A 14,182-nucleotide genomic window follows, 5' to 3' on the forward strand; every position below is an offset into this window, starting at 1 on the left:
TCTCTTTAATTCTCTTTTCAACAAGCAAGAGCAAGGAAGTTCCACCAAGTTCAAATCTCAACATTTTTTCCCCTATAATTCTCTATCAAGAATGAAACTGTACTTTGAATTTTACCTCCGACTAGTGACAGAGAGGATAGAAGAGAGGGGAGGGTAGATACATAAAGATAAAGAGAGAGAAGAGAGAGGAGAGTAGAGAGAGAAAGATTAAGAGAGGACGAAGAAGGGTCGGCTGAGAGGGGGGAGGGGGAGGGTCGTTGTAGGTGGCTCCTTACTGAATCATCACACAAAGTTGAGGGTGAGAGAGGCGAGGGTTTCATGAGTGGGATAGTGGCCTGGGTGCAAAGGGTCCAAGGGGAAGATGAGTGTGAGAGAGGCGGGGGATGGCACAGAGGGGGGTGGTGGGGCAGGGGGACTATTGTTGCCATGGCAATGCAAGGGGAAAGGGGGGGTGAGGGGAGAGGGAGTGTGATGCAATAGGGGGGGAAGAAAGGGGAGGGTGAGACAATGGGCAAGGTGGATGTCATTGTGCTACACAATGGTACAGGGAATAAGGGTGCACATCAGGGAGTGAGGTGGTGCAAAGGTGTGTGGTTTGATATGCCCATAAGGATGCATTTAGCTTTTGTTTCCAACCAAATATCTTTGGTTCCACTATCTTGGTGAGGACAATGCATAGTATTCTATTGGTGGACTCTACTTGTCCATTACCTTGGGGATAGTAGGGTATGATTTTTCTATCAACAACCATAAAGCTATTCAAAATCTCCTTGATTACTCATTGAAAAAATGTGTGCCTGCATTTGGAAAAATTCCAATGGGGAATCCATATCATGTAATCGCATTCTCATACAAGAACTTTGATGTCACTTCTAGCATCTGCTTTCCTTACTACTTTAGATTCACCCCACTAATGAAGTAGTCTCTGGGCACAATGATGTAGTGTTCTTGTGTTCCCTTTGTTGCTGGTAGATTCATGGGTCCCAGAAAAATCAATCCCCCATTATACAAATGGTTTTTGTGCAATATTTGTTGTTAAGAGTTTAATTCTTTGTGTTCGGTCTTAATTGTTCTTTGGCATACATACCATCTGTTTACATAGTCAGAGGCATGCTCACACTATTGACCACCAATATCCTTGCAAGAGGATTTTCCTTGCTAATGCTTCACGAGCAGAGTCACCTCCTAGTATGCTCTCTCTCTCTCTCTCACACACACACACACAGGGGCTTCTCTAATGATCGGCATCATTTCATGGGGCATAACACATCTTCTTATTATTTTACCTCTATACATATTGTATACTTGACCTACTATTAATTGGTAGGAGGTAACTTTTAGGATCAACTTTCTAGCATCCATTGGTTTCCTTTCAAGCAATGGTCTTACTACCATTAAATACCCAATTATGTAAGTGCACCAGCTAGGGATAACATAAATTTGAAATAGTGCTACATCTAATAGGTCATATTCTACACCATCTAGATCTTACCATGTCATCAAGCATGACATGTGATCTACAATGTAATGCTAAGATCCTTCTCTCACCTCTCACCACCCACTATTTTGAAAGTAAATTCTTATAGGAGTAGAAGACACATAATTGTCCAACTAGTGGTAATGGTCTATTAACAAGATACAACAAGTTTGGATTATCAGTGTAGAATGCAAAGTCAATGGACAATATATAATGTCTGAATTTCTTTGCATTATGCACAATTACTAGTTCTTCTCTTTCTATCGATTAAAAAGATACAACAAGTTTGGATTATCAGTGTAGAATGCAAAGTCAATGGCCAATATATAATGTCATAATTTCTTCACACCATTGACAATTAATAGTGCTTCTCTTTCTGTGGTGTTGTACTTCATCTCTACATCATTCAATTGTGTACTTGCAAAGTATATTGGGTGGTCTTTGTTGTATTTTCTAGGTTGACACAGGACACTCCCTACTCCATAGTTGGAACCATAATTATGCCCTTGGACCTCAACGCACCAGTTTGAAACCATTAGTATGGTAGTTGTGATCAATCTCCACTTGAAGGTTTCAAATTCTTGCTCATATTTTTCTATCCATATGAATTTTCCCAACTTGGACACCCTTAGCATTTTGTGGAGGGGAAATTTCCAATGTGATCTTGATTTTATTCATGTCAGTAGCAATCCCATGTCTAGAGACTATACATCACAAGATTATAGTCCACGCATGACCAAGAATTGGCATTTTAGAGGATTCACTTGGAGATGCCATACTGAATTGTATACTAAATATATGTGTAGATATTTAGCTAGGTATCATTGGAACATCTAGTAGATAGAAAATTTGAATAAATTTCTTCAAGCAAGACAAGCTCTATAATGCCCTCCAGACTCAAAAGCAATGGCTAATATAGACTCACGGGGTCCTCAGCAACAACCAAAATGCCATTCTCTTGCTGTCGTGTCCTCAACACAAGATGCCTTAGCCTACAACACAAATCTTCAATAGAAGGAAGATGCAGCCCTCAATGATAAACGGCACCTACATTAGCATCTAGAGCTTCAGCTGCTAAACAGGTCCAACAAAAGGCACTTGCAATGCTCAATAGCAACTAGCACATGCAACAAATAAGGGATTAGAGCCAACAACCCTTTGGTAAAAACCACGCCCATGCAAAGGGTATGGACGAGGAAAAGCATGACCAGGAGGAGTTACCAGGAGGCATAGATGGTTCTTCAACCATGACCTTACAGACTCCAGAGCAGCCTACTAGTCAGGAACCTAGTAGCCAAGTCCCTACTCACCAAGAACTTGGTCATGAGACTCTAGAGCAGCCTACTAGCCAGGTGCTTATAACTAAAGAGAAAACTACTGAGGACCTTGCTACTGAGACTCCAGTCTTAGAGCAGCGTATTAGTCAGGACCCTGGTAGTCAAGGGCCTGACATTGAGGACATTGGTACTGAGTAACATGATGGCTGATGGCTTTGTAATCACAAGTTTTGAACTTCTATGTAAAGCGAATATCTAATAAAAAGTTTACTACTTTTTTGATTTCTTTACTCTCGTTATTGTGTATAAAGATTGTTTATGAGGTCCATTTTATACTTAATGGTGTATTTTAAACTTTATGTTAAATGTATTTTTATAGTTAAGGGTGTTTTTTAATACCAAGTGAGGTGTATATGTACACCACTTACACATAAAAGGATTTATCTACACTACCTTTCTAAGGGGTTTATGTACACCACCTTTCTAAAAGAAATGGTCATAAAGGTGTGTGCACACCACTTATACATAAAGGTGTTTATTTACACCACCTTTCTAAGAGAATTGGTCATCTATTGATGTTCTTAGGTGATAGTAGCTCAATTCACAAGAAGTTATGAAGATGTTTATGTAGACCACCTTTGTAAGAGATTTTTGTGAAGTTATGAAGAGGTTTATGTAGACCACCTTTGTAAGAGATTTGGTTATGCATTGATGTTCTTAGTACTTAATCATCAAATCTTTTGTTTTGAGTTGTCAAATCTAGTTCAAAAAACAACATTACTAGTATATTCAAAATTTTTGGATTGTTTTTTAGTCCATTTCTCAAATTGGACTTTACACAAGTCCAAAAATTTTGAATAGTGTGTTTCTTGGAATTTATTAAAGATTTTAGATTTCTCTTTGACAAAGTAGGCCCGTCGATGAATGTCAAGTAAACACCCATTTCATTCAATTTGGACTCTTTTTTCATTCTTGCCATTGGACTTTGCTAAAAAATCCTCCCAAATGAAAAGTTTACTTTCCAGCACCATCCTTTCCACATGAAAAGTCTATTTACTTAGAATATCATTTGGTAATAATAATGCAAAAGCCATGAAACATAATTCCTACCTTACACGATATGTCAAAAATCCTCGTATAAACCTTTTAAAATTAATTTTTTTCTTAACTTATTAATAATTCAAATAAACAAAAATGATGGGAAAACAATCCTCTTTTCTCTTTTATAAAATCTTTAATAAAAATAAAATAACAAACAAGTAATAATCAAATGCATAATGCACATTTCTTCCGCTTTTTTTCTCTTTTCTCTTTTAGTTTTCCCTTTTTTTTCTCTTTTTTCCTTTCTTTTCTCCCACAACAAGACAAAGCAATTATAGACACACTTGATAGACGCGCAAAATAGTGGGCACGTCTATAGGCGTTGCTAGAATAGCAAAAATACAAGCGCGTCTAATTGTGCATCTATTAGTGCGTCTGCACTGTGAATTAAACACGGATTTAGATGCAAAATAGAGAATATAGAAAGTGAAATTTTGGTGCAGGCTGATAAATGTACATCACTGCTTTCCTAACATTGCCCATGATTACCAAAGCACGTAATTTTAACAAAAATATCAATGCTTTTTGGCAACTCACATATACAAAAATAAAAAGAGTTGATGAGGATGAGACAATATGTAAAATAGTTTTGCCAATATCAATGATGGGCTACGTTTCAATCTCATCCTTAATGAGACCAACCCTTGCCAAACTATCTACTTCAAAATCCAAACTAATGTTGAGATCTACAAATACATTCAACCCACTCCTACTTGTGCTACTCATGTGCTCATTGAAATTAGCATCACCAATGGTAGGCTCATCCTCACGGGTAATGGCCTTAATATCTGTATCTCCTATCTCATGATCATCCTCCTCTCTCGTATCATAGTCATCATCACCTCCATGGCCATGATCATCCTCCATACGCTCCATATTAGTAAATGTACTATACATCACTTTGGAACGTGGCGTAATAGGTATGACATGCCACCACCTATTATTATCCACCATTGGTTGATAGACAACCTAATTCAAATACAAATACAATCATGTTATTTTCCTTGCATCGAAGGTATCAAATATTTAAAAGTGAGCATTTTTACATGTGTGTACAATACCTGTTCACATTGTTGCAGTAGTACTAGTCTGTCCTTCTTACTTTGCCAAAACTTTGTGGAGTCAATAGTTACAAAGCCACTTGCTTGCATGACGTTTGATTGTTGCATTAGGGCCTCTTTCCACCGTGTCCTTAAACCACTTTACATCCAAAACATACACATAGAAGCGTCGAAAGTCAAGCTTAATAATATCTTGGATTATGCCACAATAATCATCCATGGCTCCATTGGCTCCCTCAAAGCTAGCAATGACACTGCAATCTTGTGTGTTTCTCTTATCATCAATCCGTTGTGTTCGAAAATGCATGCCCTCACACCCTATAGCATTGAACATAGTACACTACACCAAGAAAAAATCAATTAAATAAGTAATATAAATTGTTGAAAGCTCCTAACTTATGCATAACATTCTATATACCAACCTTGCTCATGCATCCCCTAGCATACTCCCATTCTTCCATTGTGATATGCATCCCCTCGTCTCTCTGTGCTCTCTCCATTTCGTCAAGTAGCGAATCCACATGAATATCCTTTGGAAGTGATCTTAGATGCTGAGGGTATGGCACACGAGATCCGTGGTGTGTATGAAAGAGGGCCCTTTCTCCTTGTCTTCTTGCCTTTGCATCCTCGTATCTTGTCACCCATCTTTTCATCACATCACTATTAAGCATGCAATAGAGGTTGATATTATTAAACAACTATGTGTCTATTACTTTGCTACATCCTTTCCCTTGAGGCACAATAGAGGCCATCCTTAGGTCTTTATCATCTCTCCATAGTCGTGGGAGAGAGCTTTCCACATCAACAAGAAACTTAGAAATATATACAAGTGACTCTTGTGCTAACAAACCCTCAGCCATGCTACCTTCGGGTCTTGTATTTTGTCTCATGAAACCCTTCAAGGTCTTCATGAAGCACTCCAGGAAGAACAATCATCGTGCATGTACAATACCACATATAGCAATCTCATCCACCAAATGCACTATGAGATGTAGTTGGCTTGTGAGAATAGAACGTGGAAATGTCTCCTCCACTAAACAAACCACCTCCAATGACATAACTCGAGCATTCTCAAGCATGGTGGGATCTATTTCCTTTGAGCTCACATACCTAGAAAGGAAAAAGTACGCAATATTAGCAATATGAACACCTTGCATCCTATAAAGTACCTCACAAGCTCACCCATCTTGGAAATACAATATTCACATTTTGTATCCTGTAAAGTACCTCACAAGATCGCCAATCTTTAAAATACAATCCTTCACATCCTTCGATGCACTGCGAGAAATGCTAGTAGGTAGTATGAACTGAACACACGAGGAATGGTTGATTAGTTGCTTCTAATTCACTCACAAATTTGGAAGGAAAAAGACTTTATGCACATAAAATACTTACTTGGAGCATCTTGTGCCAATCATGAGATTTCAAGCCATATAATTGCTCTACACCTCTTTTCTTGCTCTACACCTCTTTTCTTGCTCTTTGTGAAGGCACCCTTCAAACACCTCATGCATCCAGTGGGAGTACGAACCGTAGTGATAGCTCACTTCACCGCCACCATCTCTAGCTTTGATAACCTCCACGGTGCATGAGGTAAAAAGACACGCCCATTTGGCCTCTCTTGTGGCCAAGCTTCACGCATCCTACCTATGGTGCGTGGATCCTCCCTTATGCCTACAGAATCTCATGTCCCATTCAAATGTTCCCAAATGGTAGATGCCACATTCTTGAAGTCCTTCTCTCTTTTATCCTCTCTTTCCTTCTCTTTTCGTCTCTCTTTTGTCTCTTATCTCCTGTCTTTCCTTCTCTTTTTGTCTCTTTTCTCATCTCTTTCCTTCTCTCTTTTTCTCTCTTTCCCTCCTCTCTATCTCTCTTATCTCCTTTCTTTTTTCTCCTCTCTTTTGCTCTCTTTTCCTCTCTTTCCTTCCTCTCTTTTCCTTCTTTTTCTATGTGAAGCTTCAATATCTTGACATTGAGCAAGCAGATACAGACTTCTATGACTCTAATTCAAAGAATCCAGGAGTCTATAAATGGTTGCTCAATGTCAGGTTGTCACTCTATTTTTTCTTTTGCATCTCATGACAAGGGCATGCCCAATGGTAATCTTCTTCTTTTCTTTTCTTCAGCTCATCATGTGGCCAGAATCTTCAGCCTTACCTGATCTTCAAGATGCCATCTTTCGGGAGTTATATAACATTTTAGGGCACCCTCCCACTCTTGCGAAGTTATACACATACATGACAGGTACTACAAACACCCCCCAGGAGTCGGCAGTACAGACTTCAAACCACCCCCATCCCACACCAGCTGAGATTACTCCAGCAGAGTTGAGACAGCCTAGCCAGCTATAGAGCCGAGCCCCTGCGGTGATCAGGAGGTCCTTCTACCTCGCAGAGCCACCGGCGTACTCCTGTGTCATCAAGAGTCGCTTCTCTAGCTACAAGTGGCCAGTGTACTCCTGTGCAGTTGAAAGCTGCTTCTCTAGCTACTACGAGCGGCCAGTGTACTAGCTCAACACGATAGGGCAGTAGGTGTAGTAGTAGTAGGGAGAGCGGTGGGGGATGCATGGTAGCCTCCTTTGGGAGGGGTAGTGGTGGGGACAGGGATGATTCAGATGATGCTGACATGCCAGAGGGTGATGGTACAATTTATTATGACATCACTCAGATAGAAGGCATGTTGATGGATGCACGGGGGAAGGACATCATGGCCTTCATGCACTCTGTTATTGCTAACAACTACAGAGATTGCTTTATTCACTACAAAGACCATCCAAAAAGGTTGGCTGATGAGACCCTTGCTACTGTTTGCTCTAGGTATCCCAATCCCCCCAATGTTCAGTTCACAGATAAATGGGCCAAGTCAAAGATTGTTATGATACTTGGCAATAAAAGATCTTCGCTTAAGAGGCAAGCACTAGCCGAGATTGCCAGGCTCGAGGGAGGTCAACCACCCAGGGGCCAGCCCCACACCGCTCACAAGAGTGAGTGAAAGAAAGCAATGAAGGCAGCAAAGGTGGACCCCAGTCTGCAGCATGTGGAGGCATGAAGGATCCAAATGGAGCAATATGGAAGCATACATTTAGGAGCAAGGGGTGTTTAATCATGGGAGGCCCAACTTGTAAGTATTGATCTCAAATTATATTGTTTATGTAGTTTATTAGGAGGTTGTTTCTTTGTACTAACCCCTCCACAAATTGTGTCATGTTGCAACTTGATATCATGGGTAGGTGCCCTACTCCTGTTGAAACAGCCTACCACCACCACCATCACAAAGGAGATACATGGAGGCACTTCTATGATGATGGGTTGATTACTGAGGAGCAGTATATCCGGGCTACTGGAGTGCCCCCCCAAGTATTTGAAAGTAATTAAATAATGTCAATATTGTAAGTAAAGATTTGATTTTTTATACATTGATACATGTTGTTCCTCGTTTACAGGACCTTGCGACTGATCAGGAGGGACGAGATAAGGAAGAAGGGAGCGAAGAAGGGAGCGAGGACGCGGAGAACTTAGATTAGTCATAGAAGTAGTGCTACTCTTTTATGTACATACAAGCACTTTTGAGCTATGAATTAATATACACTCCTTTTATTTTTTTGGCTTTCAATTTCCTTGTGCAACGTTCTATCAATTAATTCCTTGTGAACTAAACGTTTTGGAGTTATCATGTTTTATTCAGAATTGTAATCGTTGGCTATAGATGTGCTTGCAATCATGCTAATTAAAATGCAGTTGGCTATAAGAATTGAATTGCACAATGTGGAAATGGGATTCTTGTAACTACATAGCATACTCAACATTCTGTTCAACCACACAAAATTTTGCTTTTATTAAAAAAATAAATTTTATAGAGCATTTATAAGCATGTCTATAAATGTGTTTATGTACACGTCTCTCTGTTTTTTTTTTCTAGCAGGGCATCTATTTGCACATCTATAGGCGCGTTTATGTACATGTCTTTCTGTTTTTTAAAAATTTCTAGCAGGGCGTCTATTTGCGCGTCTATAGGTGCATCTATATATGCATCTGTCTGTTATATAAATGTGCCTTTAAATGCGGGTCTATAGATGTGCAAATAGACATGCTCATAAGTTTTTTTTAAATTAAGAAAACGTGTCTGTGTGCATGTTTGTGGGTGCTTTGTCTTGTTGTGTCCTTCATTTTTCCTCCATAGTCGAGAGACTCTTTGAATTTAAACTTCAATGTAAAGAGAAATGGTGCTGGCATGATGCACAAATTTAAAACATTTGAATAGAGAAGAAACATGAAATAATCTTTCCTATTTCAACTATAGGAAGAGCTATGCTTGTAATTTTACATTATCGAATGTTTAGAAGAAATATTACACTCAATAAGTCATTGTACAAGGGAGTATAATGCTTGAGGTGATGAGGACCACCCATGACCTTTGTAATGATTAAATTTCAACTTTTAATAATTGAATTCTGACTATTTCTCTAGTAGACAGTACTACCAATCCGGTGCACAATGGTTAAGTTCAACATTTACAATGATTGAACTTACAAATGCTTGATCATGACTCCCGCCTATTACACGATCTAATTTGGTTGTCATAATGTTTAACCTACATTTCACCACTTGCCACTTGGGTGACATCTCACTTTGCCCTCCGAGTCATCGATGTTCCTAAATAAGTCTACCGTCGTTCTTATAACTTTCTCATGTAGCACCCTTGTCACCTTGCTCATGTGGCATCCTCAATAAGGTGCCATTCCATCTAGTCTAATCTATCCCGCTTGTTACAATAAGTTGTGCATATTGTTATCTGTCAATGTGTGGTGCTCATGCCCACATGGGCAAGCCAAAACTCCTCTCTCTCTCTCTCTGTCTCTCTCTTCCTTTAGAAATGGAAAACAACATACTTTGCACCTAGATATAAAAAACATAAAGAAATTAGACTTTTTACCTAGGAATCTCTCAAATGATGGCTATAACTCAATTAATATCGCATTCCATTAGCATAAGTTAGCAAAGTCCGATGGCAAGAATGAAAAAAGAGTCCAAATTGAATGAAATGGGTGCTTACTTGACTTTCATCGATGGGCCTGCTTTGTCAAATAGAAATCTAAAATCTTTAAAAAATTCCAAGAATCAAAGTCATGCCTGAGTAAATGGGATAAGATGGGGTGATATACCTCTAATTGCTAACATGGGTGACATACGCACCACATCTAGTTACTATGGAACCAAATTCTTCGTAAAGAAGATACAATACCCTTTTCGGATGGATTTCCTAATATAACCCACTACGAGCGTGCTGATCACGAAACCAAGACAAGAGTAGTTGGCACAAAAATTGACGTAACTTTTCACTCCGAAGTCCGATCAGTGCATTTAAGTGCTTGAAACAAAAAGCACAATGAGAGCTATGCTCTACAATCCATTTGCCACCAATAACTTTCTCATATTTGCACCAAAATACCTCCAAAAGCCACATCAAGTTAGATATGTCAAAATCGACAAGAGAAAAAAAGCGATGAGATACTGAAAGCGCTATGTAATGAAATCAACAAGTAATACTTTTGGTCTTTCTTTGTTACAGTGACCATACAATAGCAAGACCTTTGTAGCTCTGATACCATGTTGAGAGAGAAGAGAAAGAGATGATAGACACACCAAATAGACTCCCAAAGACTGATTCATATTGGTCACAAGTTACACATATATAGGTGAGACCTAGTTGGAGTTGGAGGAAGCTATATATAGCTCTAACAATTTTTATTGTTATATCCAGAGAGTTGAAGTCAAGGGATGTTCTGACTATGGATGACATGCTAGCTTGAATTCAGGAAAAAAATGGTGGCTCTCGAAAGGAGGAATTAAAAGTAGATATGTTACATATGATGGTAGACTGGTCATACAAATCCAGATTTAGGATGTATAATGACACTCCAATGATGCAATCGAAGAACTACTCAGTAGAAGTAGATGACTTATTGAGTCATCCGTATGCTTTATTGGAAAAGATAACCTCGAGAAGATAACACTGTTGGAAGAAAATAAATTTTTTCTTGCAAAAAATAAAGCACGTGACATAGATGAAATGAAGGGCTTGTAGGCATTCATTTCTCATGTTAGAAGTATGATGCAAAAATACTAGAGTAGTCAAATAAAAATACTGAGACAATTGATTCAAATGAAGCTCTTGCAACTATTTAAAAGGAAAAGACAATCTAATGAGCATACAATGCTCAAATTTACTTTTGGCCACAACACGATAAGTCAAGATGATCCTGGGGGGGGGACACTCATAAATATGTAACCTTAGCACATGGGTTCAACAAAAGGAGTTCTTTAAACCTCCTTTTTACACATTTTTTGTGAATACAAAAAGATATCATATAAAGGTGGTATTCACAGATTGAATAGAAAAATTCTGTGTTTTATTCATGATAAATCCACAAATAAGGGGTTTTATAAATAGGCCTTGAACACACATGATATATAGGGTTTACACATATTGACCCCCCCTCAAAGAATATTTGAATTTGTTAGAGATACTATAACTAAAGATATGGAAGATGCATAGAAATGTGTTTTACCTCGTAAATTTTGTGGAAAAAAAGGTGATAAGGCCTTGCTAGGGGTTGTACCATTTAAAGAAATTGCAGAGCGTATTTCTGTTGCTATTCAAGATGCTAATTATCCAAAATCCGAATCAGAGGACCTAATGGAAGAAATTCATGTCACAAAAGTTGCTGAAATAGCAAGGGATGAAATGGGAATTCCCAAGATGTGAGCACACCTCTGTGCTATGAATCTAACTCGGGGGGGTCACTATGTATAAACCCTCTATATCACGTGCGTTCAAGGCCTATATTTAAAATCCCTTATCTGTAAAAAAATTCATTAATAAAATGTACCCCTTTTCTATACAAATCTGTAAATTTTTTCCAAAACTATTTTAAATAGTCCCTTATGTATATTTATTTTTGTAAATTTTAGAAATAAAAAAAATCCTTCTGTTGAACTCACATGATAGGGTTACATATGATGAGTGACCCCCCCGAGGAATCTAAAACCTTTGAAAAGTATCCCAAAGAAGTATACATGAAACAACTTCATGAGGGTTGTTTGCAAAATAAATGTTAATGGGTTTCAAACAAAGAGGGCTTGAGTGAAGTGGAGCTAAGTAGTGTTGTTCATCGCCGTTAGAATTTGAAGAGTTAAAGTCTGAAAAAGAAGCATAGGTATGATGTGGAGAAAGTTATCATCATCCCTTAGAGAAAGAGTCATAAGAGAAAATATCTTATGCACCATTTGTTGAGATATGGTGCCATGAACACATGGTTTAGAGGCAAAGGTATGGTGTAGGAATGTATTAAAGTAGCCACCCTAGGATGTGGACTACATGGTGTGATGATGTGGATAAAGGACATCCACAAAGAGAGATGTGGATCAGAGGATCCCATAAGTGTTGACTTTTCTAAAGGCTCTTTCTATATAAGAAGCCTATCATGTATTGTTGATATACACATTCACTTAAGATTCTGTTTGTGAGTCCAACATTATCTATCTTGGAACCTAATTGACTTGAGGTACATGTTCATGAGCATTGTCTTCATCACGTTTCCACATAGGTTCCATCCACCTTAGAGCGCTCCATAGAACTAGAGGCATGCATGTTTTCACACCATTTTTAACAAAATGTGTATCTTTACACCACCTCTATGTACACAAATTTTTGTACAAGGGTCAGGACGAGCAATTCAAGGAGTGCCTATTTCACTTTCTAGAAGATGTGATTGGTGGCAATTGTGAAATTTTCAAAGAACTACACTATAGAGGAGAAGAATGAGATCCCAACCCATGCATGTTTGTAGTAGGTAGAAATCTTTTGTATATATCATGTATCCAGATTCCAAGGGAGACTCTAGAAGATATATAACTTGTACATTATGGAAAACATGACACTTGATTGAGCCTTGCTAAGGTCAACTAGATGACCCGAAGGAATGCAATCATTATGGGAAATTGTGCTTCTAGTAGTAGTGCTAAATGGAGTCCATTGTAGCTATCAAACAAGCTAAAAAAGAAGACATGAGGAATTATGTTGCACATATAAATAATATGAATTCTAGATGAACCCCTTTAAAACATTGAGTAATGCTTAATTACTTTGAAATTATCATCTAGGAATCCACAGTGCTAGGCTACATGCTTGATACAATCCTTATTATTTGAACTATGTTGTAAAATTTCAATCAATCTTCTAGTTATGATCCATATGTAGCTATTGGTAGGACATTTATGTATTGCCCTCCTTGTACGATGCTTGGTCTATCCTGTAATGGGCCTATTATGCGCCCTATCTTGGTCTACCTTGTAATGGGCCTATTATGTACCCTATCATGGTAATGGGCCTTTATTCAACCTTTCCTTTAGAAGAGTGGTAATGCTATGAACGGTCATAGAAATCTACATTACATTTGTTTTTTTCTAAAGGATAAAAACCAGTAATCCAGAGGCAACATAATTCTCTTGAATTGATAAAACTTAATATGAAATAGATGGATTACAATCTTGTATTTCATGTAGAAAGAAAAAATGATAGTAAAATACCCTTCTTGGTAGGAGTGCAATACATTTGTAATTGAATAGACACAAGAATTTATAGAATACCTTGACAAAATATGGAAAGAGAATGTTGAGAAAGAATGTAGTTTATCTTGGCTAGATGTTGGAAATGACTTGCATCCCAAGTCTGGACTTTGGAAATGAATTCAAATTGCTACTTCCATGTCCATTTTGTAGACCATCTGGACAAAAGAGAGAGTTCATGCCAAAAGTAGATATGGAAGTTGATTCTTTCATTTTAGTTTGGCCATTAGATGATGAATATGAGAATTTGAAGTTTTGGGTCGCAAAGTTAGTGGACATGAAGAGGGATGATCATGCAAGAACTATGACATTTATAGTGGTATGTATGAGCCCAAAGGCAAGATAAAGAATACAGAATAATATTACATTTTATACTAATTGTATAAAAGAACAATGGATCCAAAACCATTCTTGGTAGTAGGAATACTAAGAATACCAGAATCAAGTATACAAGCATTTTTAAGGGTGCTCGTCGCAAAGGAGGAAGTAGAAGGAGACATAGTTTCTATGATAATAGCTTCGTATAGCACTCCATTTTGTGGTGATATGAAGAAATAAGCGAGTAATTAAAGAACTAGGTAAGCAATAAGCACAACGAGTGTTCTCATATTTTTAGAGAAAAGCACTATGAGCGTGCTG

Source organism: Dipteris shenzhenensis, chromosome 23, assembly GCF_047967505.1.
Source record: "Dipteris shenzhenensis isolate YYH24624 ecotype China chromosome 23, Dip_SZ_1.0, whole genome shotgun sequence".
NCBI classification, from domain to species: Eukaryota; Viridiplantae; Streptophyta; class Polypodiopsida; order Gleicheniales; family Dipteridaceae; genus Dipteris; species Dipteris shenzhenensis.